Here is a 14,782-nt window from a genome sequence, read left to right on the forward strand (position 1 = left end):
TTTGAATATTATGTGTGTTAATGCAGTGGTTCTCAACTTTTTTTTGTCCATGGCCCCCTTTCAACCATTTCTCATTCCTGTGGCCCCCTTGCGAACATGAATAATTTTCTACTTCTCCCCCCCCCCCGTTTTCCCATTGGGAGATAATTATTCAAAAATTCTCTGAAGTATAAATATCTTTGAATTTAATTTGATTAATTTTTAATTTATGAAAATAACGAAAAAGCAAAATAAACATAATAGAATACAGTAAAAATAGAATAACGTATATACTCGTGTATAAGCCGACTCGTATATAAGCCGACCCCCCTACTTCAGGACCACCAAAACCGCAATAAATTGAAAACCCGTGTATAAGCCGATCCCCAAAAAATCCGTGAGTTGACATTGTAACACGACAGTAGTATAAAAAGGACAGTTCAAACACAGGGGGAGGCGCGGAGGCACGCGCCTCACATCCGGCTCCCTCACACACCTCACATCCGCCCCCTCACGCACCTCACATCCGGCCCCTCACGCGCCTAACATCCGCTCCCTCACACACCTCACATCCGCCCCCTCACGCACCTCACATCCGCCCCCTCACGCGCCTCACATCCGCTCCCTCAATCCTCTTATCACCCTAGCCAATGCACCGCTCCCAACAACGTAGACTTTGATTTTTGAGAAACAATTTCATGCAAGCGGTAAACGCCAACTTGGTGTAACTCGTCACATATTTATTTAAACGCGCCGCTGTTGCACTGCAACCACTTCATTTTACTCAACGTTTCGCCTGTTTGAATACTCTCAGTCTCTACACTCCACAGCTAGCATTACCTGTAAGTAAAGTATTTTCCTTTTTGAATCGTCATGTCTTGTGTGTTAGATATCGAAGGTTTTAGATTGAATTCACGTGAATTCATCGTGAAGGAATTAAGTTTTTCCAATTTGGAATCAAGTGAAACTTATCACACCGTTTATAAACCATAATAACAGAATTGATTTTTTTAGAATGAACGGAAGAAAAAATTCTAGAATTGATGAAAATTCGGAATTAATGCAAGAAATAATTTAAGAATTGATGGAAGCCTCCAATAAGTTACCGTGAGTGCGGGGCCCGATGCAACCGCACACCTCTAAGGGCGGCTCTAGACTTACAGAACCATGAATTCCGTTTGGGACGCATTATAGCCAGATTGCTTTTCAGGCAGAAATTTCGAGTGCTTTGACACGTAGACTGCTCAACACTACTTTTATTGAAAAAAACTTTTTAGTGATTTCAGGGTAATTTTGAGTGCTGATTCTGTGTGTGAATCTGGCATTATTTTTTTTTCAAACGCTGTAATTTTTAACATAAAGTGAAAACTAAATTTCAGTAGTACTGCATAAGCAGCACACAAATCGCATTTAAATCTGCGAGCGGAGTTTACGTCACTAGAAAGCTTGAATCAATGGAATGAATCAATTTAATCATGAAAAGTAATCAATACATAAATTGCAAGATAAGTCAATACTGATGATTGATACTTAGGGCCGGACTTGAGCAAGTGTGAAGGTTGGCCGCAACCGGGGCGTTAAATGTTAGGGGCCGCAAAAACGTGATGAAAGAAAATACTTTGATTGCATTTTAATTTAAAAACTTCGTTTTCAACAAAGCGAATGCATTTAAACCTCACTACAACGATACTCAATATAACGGTAAATTACTCTACAACGATATTTTTTCAAGCCTTGTTTGAAAATGCCTATACTCTAATGTTAAACTGTTACCTCTCGACATAACGATATATAATCCGTACATAATCTACAACGACATTTTTTCTTGGTCTGCAGAGTCGTTTTATCGAGGTTTCGCTGTAGCTTAAAATTTTGTCTAAAACCTTTAAAATTCAGACATCGAACCCTATTCCTCTTGCCTAGGGTTTTCACAGAACCCCTTCCTCCAAATCAAGTAAAGGATGGAGGTGGATCTAGTGCTCCGGATGATGGGTTGCTAAATTCTTCTTTTAAAATTTAAAAAATTACACAAGGCATACATAATGCATACTTGCCCGGCCGAAAGGTATGAAGTTGAGGTCCTGGGTAGGTAATCGGTTCAATTTCCCTGACAGCTCTCCAACCTTTAAATGTCTGGAAGCAGCAGGCAATATCGTTTAAATTTATTGTCGAATAATGTTTTTTCTCTGTGACCATGAAATAGTAGTTTGATGTTCATTCTGCCTATGTAAACCTGGCGTGCTCCTGGGTGTTCATGGTTACTCAGGGATTAGGAAACTCCGTTTTCGAGGGCCACAAAATGTTTAAGCCCGTCCTTGATAATAAAATAATGCGTATTTGTAAATCAATAAATGCACATCTTTAAAAACACTCCACTCAATTATCAGATTTCAATATGCAGGCAATGCACGTCATATGAAATTTGTGGTACATTTATGTTCAGAATAAAAGTAAAACAATCATGTATACATTTATATATCGTATAATATATGGAATGAAAATAAGGGAATATATTTAGGATATCAGAATAGATCAATGCAGTAATGATATGCTCTATAATGTTGCATTTTGTCCACTAAAATGAACACAAAATGATATTAAATTAATTCAAGGAGAAGCACTTGCATGATTTTCTGTTATGGGTTTTGAATGTCTTTCATAGGAGGCTTCGGTAGAGTAATCAGCCATCATACGCGAGGCTCGAGCTTGCCTTGATACTTCTGTTCCATTACTTTCATAGCTTGATGAAACCGCCTCTCTCGTCATTAAAATGACTCAGATTGTCTGTGAAATTGGACCAAGTAACTAAGAAGAAAATGCGCCTTTGTGCTCATATATTAACAGTCTATTTTTCAAACGTTTGAAAACTTTTAAATTCAAATTACAAATTAATCGTATTTTATTGCAATTCTTCATCGTTCTCTGCTTTGCAATCATTCAAAAAATTCTCAACAACCGATACGAAACATGATCAAACTGAAGATTGACCGGATTGAACGGATATTGATTAATATCCGTCAAAAATGCTGAAAATTTCGTATCTTTAAGAAATTTATGAATTTGAGAACCATCAAAAATCCTTGCTCACAGCTTTTCATTGTTCAGTCCAGGAAACGTTTTACAAATTCATTGGAAGCACTCGCCACTTTATTTATTGAGCACCTTTATCAAATTGCTTCACTATAAGCCGAGTTTTATATGAAGTGTTGGGGAGGGGGGGATGTATTTTGTCTATGAACCGCTGGCTCTCTGATGATATTTTCTTTGTTGTCCCAGTAAGAGGTTCATCAGCTCAAGATCATGACAAATAACGGATGTCTGATGATGAGAGATACGTAAATTTTGCGCATAAAATTTCGAAATTTCGCAAAAATAAAATTTTCTAAATCAGAGATTTTGCATTTATTCGCAAAAATGAACAAAACTAACGATACATTATTACTTCGCTTCAAAATGAAACCTGAAGGAAAAAAGTACTTAATTAAAAGCTAATATTTCAGTAATTCTTCAATAGTACTTCCCTCTGTGACTAGTAACGGCGTTGTAGGTACATAATACAGTCGACTCTCGGTTTACGGAGTTAATTCGTTCCTGAGGTAGGTTGGCAAACCGAAACACATTTAGGAATTAATGTAAAAATAGATTCATTCGTTTCTAAGACCCCGAAGATTCCTACAGTGTCAATTTTTACTTTTTCACGCTCAAGTGAATAACTCGAAACCTATTGAAATAATCATACTGACACTAAAAACACTTTTTTCCAGAGAAAATCCAGACTTTACGAGAAAACGGGCATATATGCTATACATGGGCAGAGCTGTCTACCCATGTCTAGTCTGATTAATTTCATCTATTAATGTCAATGTCAAAGCTCTCGAAATTTCTGCCTGCAAAGCAATCTGGCTACAATGCGTTCCAAACCGAATTCATGGTTTTATAAGTCACTTGCTGCCAAACTTCATCAATAAGTTCTATGAGCAATGTGGGCATTAAAATGATGTTTCTAGAAATCAGATAGTAGTAATTACATATGTATCAGAGGTTATTGCAAAACGTGTTTCAAAAATTTCTTTGATGAAAACCGTCCCAAAATTTTAAATGACAACCTGATCTATGAGCTGGGTAAAAGGTGTCGAATTCGGAGGAATGCATTTGAAAAAATCGAAATGCGGCCGTAGATACTTCAATTTCTCCATTATCATTTCGAATTTAGTCAAATATTTTCCTGCTTGCGTGTTCGTAAACCGAGACGTTCGTAAACCGAAGGTTGACTGTGTCAGCATTCTTGCTATTAGCGGGACTACGAAGACTTTGAATTACTGTCTTTGCATAGTAGGTAATAGAATTTCATTATATTTAACATGCGCATGGCCATCAACAGAAGTATTTTAGATGACTACTGAAAGTAGTATGATTGTATTTATCAATGACTTCATACCATGTCATAACGTTGCAAAAAATATTATCTTGGAGAAGCTTTCCAAAGTACAAAATTTGGGTGCAAAGTTGATGTAAGTGTTGTCACGGCTTCAGATAGGTCCAGCATAAAACCACTGTATATGCTGCAGAGTTTAATTTGTCGCGTCGAATATCGTGTAAAATAAATGTATTTAAACTCTTCTGCTGCTGTCAAACTTTTTTCTGTCTTTTCGAAAAAAATGGCTCTGACTTTTGCGTTCATGAGAAAATTAACTTGATGCGCAAAACGTGAGCGAATGGATATATAGTTTGGTCCTTCTATAAATAGTCAATAACATCCATAATTTTCGGACAGAACTCAGAAACGGAAGGCAACTGAACTCTTAATTCACGAGTTAGAATTCAAAAGCATTTTGCTCAGCAAAATCACGACCTATTTTCGCTTAAAATTGTAAATCTTCGAAATTTTGAGGAAAAGTTATAAAAATCAAAATTTTCGTATTTATTCATCTACATCGGCTAATTTCACTTTTATCGCATTTATTCCGTAAATATGAAAATTACGCTTCCTTAATGATGCTATGAATGCAATAATATTGAGAATAAGTTACGAAAATAAATGAAAAAACACAAAAGTAAAAATCTGCCGCAAAAAATAGTGATTACAGACTGCATTGGAATGTTGAGAATATGTACTATCTCAAAACTAGAGTCATTTCGTCAAAACCAACACCAGTTTTGGAATCAGCAGACCACTAAAACCTAAAACCTTTACAATAAAACCGTTGAAGTTTCTTTGGTAAACCGATTTTTTTTTTTTTGTCTTGAGTAGTGTAATAGAGGATATTTTAACACTTCTAACGAAATTAGACATTCCCTGTCTCTGCCCCAGTCTGACTTTTTCTCTCTCTCTCTGAGGGAATTCGTTTTTAGTTTATTCAAAGTTCTTTATGACTTTTTTTCAAAAACGTTATAAGCGGGATCCGAATTGGACAAAAACCGAGACTCATGTAAAACCAACAGATCTATCCACCCTATTTTGTAGGTTAACTATCATTCTCCTTCGACAAAGAAAAAGTTTACCCCCCCCCCCCCCGCACTCATGAGAAAATCTTCCGTACACTACTGAATGTAATTCGCTGCACACACAATGTACTTAGAGTTCCCGTTTGAACTAGACTGGGACAGAAGGAGTCTTCTCCTGAACTGGGGTCTTCCGTGTACCTATAATAATTAGCTAAAATTTTTCGCAAGCATCTTTATAGTTAATTTATTGTGCCATCAAACAAAAAATATAGCGAGATATACATGGCTTCTTTCTCAGCCAGAGATATCAAGGAAACAGTTATTTTCCGGATATTATGCTGAGGTGAGCTCGGAAAGAAAAGTCATCACGTCTCCGGGACTCGAACGGTTCGAGTCCCGGAGACGTGATGACTTTTCTTTCCGAGCTCACCTCAGCATAATATCCGGAAAATAACTGTTTCCTTGATATCTCTGGCTGAGAAAGAAGCCATGTATATCTCGCTATATTTTTTGTTTGATGGCACAATAAATTAACTATAAAGATGCTTGCGAAAAATTTTAGCTAATTATTATAGGTACACGGAAGACCCCAGTTCAGGAGAAGACTCCTTCTGTCCCAGTCTAGTTCAAACGGGAACTCTAAGTACATTGTGTGTGCAGCGAATTACATTCAGTAGTGTACGGAAGATTTTCTCATGAGTGCGGGGGGGGGGGGGTAAACTTTTTCTTTGTCGAAGGAGAATGATAGTTAACCTACAAAATAGGGTGGATAGATCTGTTGGTTTTACATGAGTCTCGGTTTTTGTCCAATTCGGATCCCGCTTATAACGTTTTTGAAAAAAAGTCATAAAGAACTTTGAATAAACTAAAAACGAATTCCCTCAGAGAGAGAGAGAAAAAGTCAGACTGGGGCAGAGACAGGGAATGTCTAATTTCGTTAGAAGTGTTAAAATATCCTCTATTACACTACTCAAGACAAAAAAAAAAAAATCGGTTTACCAAAGAAACTTCAACGGTTTTATTGTAAAGGTTTTAGGTTTTAGTGGTCTGCTGATTCCAAAACTGGTGTTGGTTTTGACGAAATGACTCTAGTTTTGAGATAGTACATATTCTCAACATTCCAATGCAGTCTGTAATCACTATTTTTTGCGGCAGATTTTTACTTTTGTGTTTTTTCATTTATTTTCGTAACTTATTCTCAATATTATTGCATTCATAGCATCATTAAGGAAGCGTAATTTTCATATTTACGGAATAAATGCGATAAAAGTGAAATTAGCCGATGTAGATGAATAAATACGAAAATTTTGATTTTTATAACTTTTCCTCAAAATTTCGAAGATTTACAATTTTAAGCGAAAATAGGTCGTGATTTTGCTGAGCAAAATGCTTTTGAATTCTAACTCGTGAATTAAGAGTTCAGTTGCCTTCCGTTTCTGAGTTCTGTCCGAAAATTATGGATGTTATTGACTATTTATAGAAGGACCAAACTATATATCCATTCGCTCACGTTTTGCGCATCAAGTTAATTTTCTCATGAACGCAAAAGTCAGAGCCATTTTTTTCGAAAAGACAGAAAAAAGTTTGACAGCAGCAGAAGAGTTTAAATACATTTATTTTACACGATATTCGACGCGACAAATTAAACTCTGCAGCATATACAGTGGTTTTATGCTGGACCTATCTGAAGCCGTGACAACACTTACATCAACTTTGCACCCAAATTTTGTACTTTGGAAAGCTTCTCCAAGATAATATTTTTTGCAACGTTATGACATGGTATGAAGTCATTGATAAATACAATCATACTACTTTCAGTAGTCATCTAAAATACTTCTGTTGATGGCCATGCGCATGTTAAATATAATGAAATTCTATTACCTACTATGCAAAGACAGTAATTCAAAGTCTTCGTAGTCCCGCTAATAGCAAGAATGCTGACACAGTCAACCTTCGGTTTACGAACGTCTCGGTTTACGAACACGCAAGCAGGAAAATATTTGACTAAATTCGAAATGATAATGGAGAAATTGAAGTATCTACGGCCGCATTTCGATTTTTTCAAATGCATTCCTCCGAATTCGACACCTTTTACCCAGCTCATAGATCAGGTTGTCATTTAAAATTTTGGGACGGTTTTCATCAAAGAAATTTTTGAAACACGTTTTGCAATAACCTCTGATACATATGTAATTATTACTATCTGATTTCTAGAAACATCATTTTAATGCCCACATTGCTCATAGAACTTATTGATGAAGTTTGGCAGCAAGTGACTTATAAAACCATGAATTCGGTTTGGAACGCATTGTAGCCAGATTGCTTTGCAGGCAGAAATTTCGAGAGCTTTGACATTGACATTAATAGATGAAATTAATCAGACTAGACATGGGTAGACAGCTCTGCCCATGTATAGCATATATGCCCGTTTTCTCGTAAAGTCTGGATTTTCTCTGGAAAAAAGTGTTTTTAGTGTCAGTATGATTATTTCAATAGGTTTCGAGTTATTCACTTGAGCGTGAAAAAGTAAAAATTGACACTGTAGGAATCTTCGGGGTCTTAGAAACGAATGAATCTATTTTTACATTAATTCCTAAATGTGTTTCGGTTTGCCAACCTACCTCAGGAACGAATTAACTCCGTAAACCGAGAGTCGACTGTATTATGTACCTACAACGCCGTTACTAGTCACAGAGGGAAGTACTATTGAAGAATTACTGAAATATTAGCTTTTAATTAAGTACTTTTTTCCTTCAGGTTTCATTTTGAAGCGAAGTAATAATGTATCGTTAGTTTTGTTCATTTTTGCGAATAAATGCAAAATCTCTGATTTAGAAAATTTTATTTTTGCGAAATTTCGAAATTTTATGCGCAAAATTTACGTATCTCTCATCATCAGACATCCGTTATTTGTCATGATCTTGAGCTGATGAACCTCTTACTGGGACAACAAAGAAAATATCATCAGAGAGCCAGCGGTTCATAGACAAAATACATCCCCCCCTCCCCAACACTTCATATAAAACTCGGCTTATAGTGAAGCAATTTGATAAAGGTGCTCAATAAATAAAGTGGCGAGTGCTTCCAATGAATTTGTAAAACGTTTCCTGGACTGAACAATGAAAAGCTGTGAGCAAGGATTTTTGATGGTTCTCAAATTCATAAATTTCTTAAAGATACGAAATTTTCAGCATTTTTGACGGATATTAATCAATATCCGTTCAATCCGGTCAATCTTCAGTTTGATCATGTTTCGTATCGGTTGTTGAGAATTTTTTGAATGATTGCAAAGCAGAGAACGATGAAGAATTGCAATAAAATACGATTAATTTGTAATTTGAATTTAAAAGTTTTCAAACGTTTGAAAAATAGACTGTTAATATATGAGCACAAAGGCGCATTTTCTTCTTAGTTACTTGGTCCAATTTCACAGACAATCTGAGTCATTTTAATGACGAGAGAGGCGGTTTCATCAAGCTATGAAAGTAATGGAACAGAAGTATCAAGGCAAGCTCGAGCCTCGCGTATGATGGCTGATTACTCTACCGAAGCCTCCTATGAAAGACATTCAAAACCCATAACAGAAAATCATGCAAGTGCTTCTCCTTGAATTAATTTAATATCATTTTGTGTTCATTTTAGTGGACAAAATGCAACATTATAGAGCATATCATTACTGCATTGATCTATTCTGATATCCTAAATATATTCCCTTATTTTCATTCCATATATTATACGATATATAAATGTATACATGATTGTTTTACTTTTATTCTGAACATAAATGTACCACAAATTTCATATGACGTGCATTGCCTGCATATTGAAATCTGATAATTGAGTGGAGTGTTTTTAAAGATGTGCATTTATTGATTTACAAATACGCATTATTTTATTATCAAGGACGGGCTTAAACATTTTGTGGCCCTCGAAAACGGAGTTTCCTAATCCCTGAGTAACCATGAACACCCAGGAGCACGCCAGGTTTACATAGGCAGAATGAACATCAAACTACTATTTCATGGTCACAGAGAAAAAACATTATTCGACAATAAATTTAAACGATATTGCCTGCTGCTTCCAGACATTTAAAGGTTGGAGAGCTGTCAGGGAAATTGAACCGATTACCTACCCAGGACCTCAACTTCATACCTTTCGGCCGGGCAAGTATGCATTATGTATGCCTTGTGTAATTTTTTAAATTTTAAAAGAAGAATTTAGCAACCCATCATCCGGAGCACTAGATCCACCTCCATCCTTTACTTGATTTGGAGGAAGGGGTTCTGTGAAAACCCTAGGCAAGAGGAATAGGGTTCGATGTCTGAATTTTAAAGGTTTTAGACAAAATTTTAAGCTACAGCGAAACCTCGATAAAACGACTCTGCAGACCAAGAAAAAATGTCGTTGTAGATTATGTACGGATTATATATCGTTATGTCGAGAGGTAACAGTTTAACATTAGAGTATAGGCATTTTCAAACAAGGCTTGAAAAAATATCGTTGTAGAGTAATTTACCGTTATATTGAGTATCGTTGTAGTGAGGTTTAAATGCATTCGCTTTGTTGAAAACGAAGTTTTTAAATTAAAATGCAATCAAAGTATTTTCTTTCATCACGTTTTTGCGGCCCCTAACATTTAACGCCCCGGTTGCGGCCAACCTTCACACTTGCTCAAGTCCGGCCCTAAGTATCAATCATCAGTATTGACTTATCTTGCAATTTATGTATTGATTACTTTTCATGATTAAATTGATTCATTCCATTGATTCAAGCTTTCTAGTGACGTAAACTCCGCTCGCAGATTTAAATGCGATTTGTGTGCTGCTTATGCAGTACTACTGAAATTTAGTTTTCACTTTATGTTAAAAATTACAGCGTTTGAAAAAAAAATAATGCCAGATTCACACACAGAATCAGCACTCAAAATTACCCTGAAATCACTAAAAAGTTTTTTTCAATAAAAGTAGTGTTGAGCAGTCTACGTGTCAAAGCACTCGAAATTTCTGCCTGAAAAGCAATCTGGCTATAATGCGTCCCAAACGGAATTCATGGTTCTGTAAGTCTAGAGCCGCCCTTAGAGGTGTGCGGTTGCATCGGGCCCCGCACTCACGGTAACTTATTGGAGGCTTCCATCAATTCTTAAATTATTTCTTGCATTAATTCCGAATTTTCATCAATTCTAGAATTTTTTCTTCCGTTCATTCTAAAAAAATCAATTCTGTTATTATGGTTTATAAACGGTGTGATAAGTTTCACTTGATTCCAAATTGGAAAAACTTAATTCCTTCACGATGAATTCACGTGAATTCAATCTAAAACCTTCGATATCTAACACACAAGACATGACGATCCAAAAAGGAAAATACTTTACTTACAGGTAATGCTAGCTGTGGAGTGTAGAGACTGAGAGTATTCAAACAGGCGAAACGTTGAGTAAAATGAAGTGGTTGCAGTGCAACAGCGGCGCGTTTAAATAAATATGTGACGAGTTACACCAAGTTGGCGTTTACCGCTTGCATGAAATTGTTTCTCAAAAATCAAAGTCTACGTTGTTGGGAGCGGTGCATTGGCTAGGGTGATAAGAGGATTGAGGGAGCGGATGTGAGGCGCGTGAGGGGGCGGATGTGAGGTGCGTGAGGGGGCGGATGTTAGGCGCGTGAGGGGCCGGATGTGAGGTGCGTGAGGGGGCGGATGTGAGGTGTGTGAGGGAGCCGGATGTGAGGCGCGCGCCTCCGCGCCTCCCCCTGTGTTTGAACTGTCCTTTTTATACTACTGTCGTGTTACAATGTCAAGTTACTGTACTGGATAAAATTTTTATTATTTCCAAATTAATTATTTTTTGTGTGTAAAGGATTATGGTTTCATTGAGAAATGTTAGTTGTAGCTTCCAAAATACGCATTCTTATAATGATAAAAATCGCAAAAAATGGTAGCAAGCTGTTTTATTAATTTTAATCTCTTCATGTGGATAAAAGTAGCAATGAGGGAGAAGCCACACAAATGAATCCCAATTGAAAAGTTCAACCTTCCACATCGTTTTCAACAATAATACATGTATCAAGTGTTGGCTCCTAAGGAAAATGGCCGCGGCTTCAATTCAAGTATTCCGGGATTTTACTAACGTTTTCAAAGAACCAGACTTTATTCGAATTCAGAACATTAACAAGCGTAGCCTAAATACGACTACTGTCCTCTACCATCCCTTAATTCAATCTCTGCCATACTACTTCTCATACTTTCTTTTTTAAAGCTTGACGTTCTTACAAATTGCTCGTTCGCTCGAGCACAAAGTCACGTTACATTTCTTCCTTTTCAGCGGCTGCTCAACAGCTTCCTACACTCGGTCATCCTGACCTGCAATCGTCCCGATTGCCCCACAGTACTGGTCTTTACGTGTCGACCTCTTCGGATTACGTCTTGGTAACACTGGCTCATCTTTTTCTTGCACTGAAATGTCTTCATCATCGGACTCAGACTCACACCTCCAAGCTTTTAGTTGGCTCACGTGCGCTGTTGTCGTGTACAGATGACCTTTCACTGTTGATTCCAATTCAGTCACCCGATACGTGTCATTCGGTAATACAGCCGTGACAGTCATCGGTCCTCTATACTTCGGTTGAGTCTTCGTCGGTTGCCCCATGGCTCTCGGACTTTTCTTCATAACAACAACCTCGCCTGGTTCGAACACTATTGTAGCACATCTGCGCTTATCGAAGGTGCTCTTCATTTTTCTTTGATTCTCCACGATTATATCTCGAGCTTCTTTTCTTACTTCCTCTGGATCCATCCACGAGTTATTCTCCTCATCTGCTAACCGTCTCAACATTCCATCATTGAATCTTGGAGAATATCCATGCAACATCTCAAATGGTGTCTTACCAGATGACTTGTTCACAAAGTTGTTCAGATTTCGTTCTACCAACTTGATTTTCACGTCCCAGTCCTTATGGTCTCTGCTCTCCGCTCTCCATACCTGTAGTTATCGACGACAATATAGTCCTATTTGCTCTTTCGACCATCCCATTTGCTCTAGGGTGTTTCGTTGAATTGAGCGTATGGTGAATTCCGTTATCCTTGCAGTACTTTTCAAACTGCTGTGACGTAAAACAAGAACCACGATCGCTTATAATTCGGTCCGGTAGTCCAAAGTCATTCACAAAGATGTCGACCGATTTCATTACACAAGTAGTTGAAGTATTTCTAACTGGAAATAATCGTACGAATCTGGTAAGGTTGTCAATGATCACTAGTAGCTCCTGATTTCCCTTCGAACTTTTGACAAAAGGTCCCAGATGATCCATATGTATCACTGCAAACGGTCTTTTTCCGGGTTCGATTGCGTGCAGCAATCCCTGTTGCTTACCTGCCGGTAACTTATTGACCAAACATTCCAGACACATAGCTATATGACGTTTTACATAGCGTTTCATGTATGGGAACCAGTACATTTCCTTGATCTTCCCAACTGTTCTGTCTGTGGCGAAATGCTCCATAAGATCATGAAATTTGATTACAGTACCTTTCCGCATGCACTTCGGAATTACATACAGTAGTTTCAATTTTCCTTTATCGTCCACCTTCCTGAAGAGTCGGTTATTCTTCAGCTCGTACCCAAGAACTAATTGTTTTTCCTCCTTGTTCCGGTCCGTATCGTTTTTCTGTAATATTTCTATCTTTTTCTTCAGTTCTTCATCTGTATGCTGGATCATTAGGATTTGATCTTCCTCAGTGAGAGTTAAGCATATCTCCAATTTCTGATCGATAAATGAGTCTAGAGTATCTTTTGACTCTGCAATAGGTGCTCTACTAAGTGCGTCTATATGTGCCATTTTTGATCCTGATCGATGTTTCACCTCGAAGTCATATTCCTGAATTAGATCAAACCATCTGGTTATCTGTGGATTCATGCATTTCTTTGTATTCATGTAGACCAAAGCTTGACAATCAGTGACGATATTGAACTTGATCCCAATTAAGAATTGTCGCAATCTGTCCAACGTCCAAACAATCGCCATCAATTCCAATTTACTCGAGTGATATTTACTCTCAGTTTCAGTGGTCTTCTTGCTCACACAATATACTAGATGCCACTTGCCGTTCGTCCCTTTCTGCAACAACATTCCTGCTAACCCAATTGAGCTCGCGTCACAATGGACTTCGGTTTCCGCTCTCGCATCATAGTGTGATAGTATGGGTTGGCACATCAACGCATACTTCAGTTCTTCAAAAGCCCTTGTCTGTTCCTCTTTCCAAGTAAACTCTTCGTTCTTTCGAGTCAATCGTGTCAATGGATCAGCTTTCTGTGCATAGTTTTTTATGAATCTTCTAAAATAACTAGTCAATCCTAGAAATCTACGTAGTTCATGAACGTTACCGGGAATCGGAAAGTCTTTGACAGCTTTCAACTTCCTCGAACCTGGCTGAATGCCTTCTGCATTGACAACGAATCCTAAGAACTCCAGTTCTCTTTTCCCGAATTCACATTTTGTCAACTTCAGCGTTAGTCCGGCTGTTCTCAGTCTTTCGAACACTTCTCTAATTCGCTCCATCATATCTGTCCAATCCTTCGCTGGTATCAAGATATCATCGAGATAGCATAAGACCTTAGTGTTCATGAGTGGACCCAACATTTGACACATCAGTCTTTGAAACTCTGCTGGTGCATTCGCTAACCCGAATATCATACGTTCAAACTGTCCTGTTTCATCTGGAGTGATGAATGCCGTTTTCAACTTCGCTTCCTCCGTTAGCGGTATCTGCAAGTATCCATGAGCTAGATCCAACGTCGTAAACACTTTACACCCAGCCAAATTTTCCAGTAAATCATCGATTCGTGGCAATGGGAATTTGTCTTTCACTGTCTGATTATTCAATCGACGGTAGTCCACAACTAATCGGTTTTCACCTGTCTTTTTCTTCACCAATAATACTGGACTAGCATACGGTGACCTAGTTTCTGTAACTATACCATTATCTTTCCATTCTTTCACGATGTCGCTGATTGCCGTCCTCTCAGACAAACTTGTTCTATACGGCGGTGCACAAATAGGTTTGCTGCCTTCCACTTCCTTAATGTCCATCTTAGTCAACGATGTACACCCAAGTTCCTCAATGGACAATGCAAAAACATCTCTATACTCATTCACCAATGACCAAACTTCACGCTTTTCTTCTTTCTCAGTTGAATCGTCGAACTTTATCTCATCTAAACGAATTCCTCTTCTCTTACGTCCTCGTCCCTCACACGTAGTACCCACATTAGCAAATTTCTTATCGCGAGACTGTAATTCATCACACAGTTCATCCTTCAAGGCCACACTTGAAATGATATCATCCTCACAGATTACTTCAATGTCCC

The 14,782-nt window shown here is 37.8% G+C and overlaps 1 protein-coding gene across 1 annotated transcript in view; it reads right to left on the reverse strand.

Annotated features, from left to right (window-relative positions):
- LOC149084281 (dolichyl-diphosphooligosaccharide--protein glycosyltransferase subunit 4) overlaps positions 1–14,782 on the reverse strand; it is an 89,650-nt gene that overhangs the window by 52,308 nt on the left and 22,560 nt on the right. The window lies entirely within an intron of this gene.

Source organism: Pholcus phalangioides, unplaced genomic scaffold (assembly GCF_987345545.1).
Source record: "Pholcus phalangioides strain wild (caught in Gottingen) unplaced genomic scaffold, Ppha-v1.0 ptg000008l_1, whole genome shotgun sequence".
In the NCBI taxonomy this organism is placed as follows: Eukaryota; Metazoa; Arthropoda; class Arachnida; order Araneae; family Pholcidae; genus Pholcus; species Pholcus phalangioides.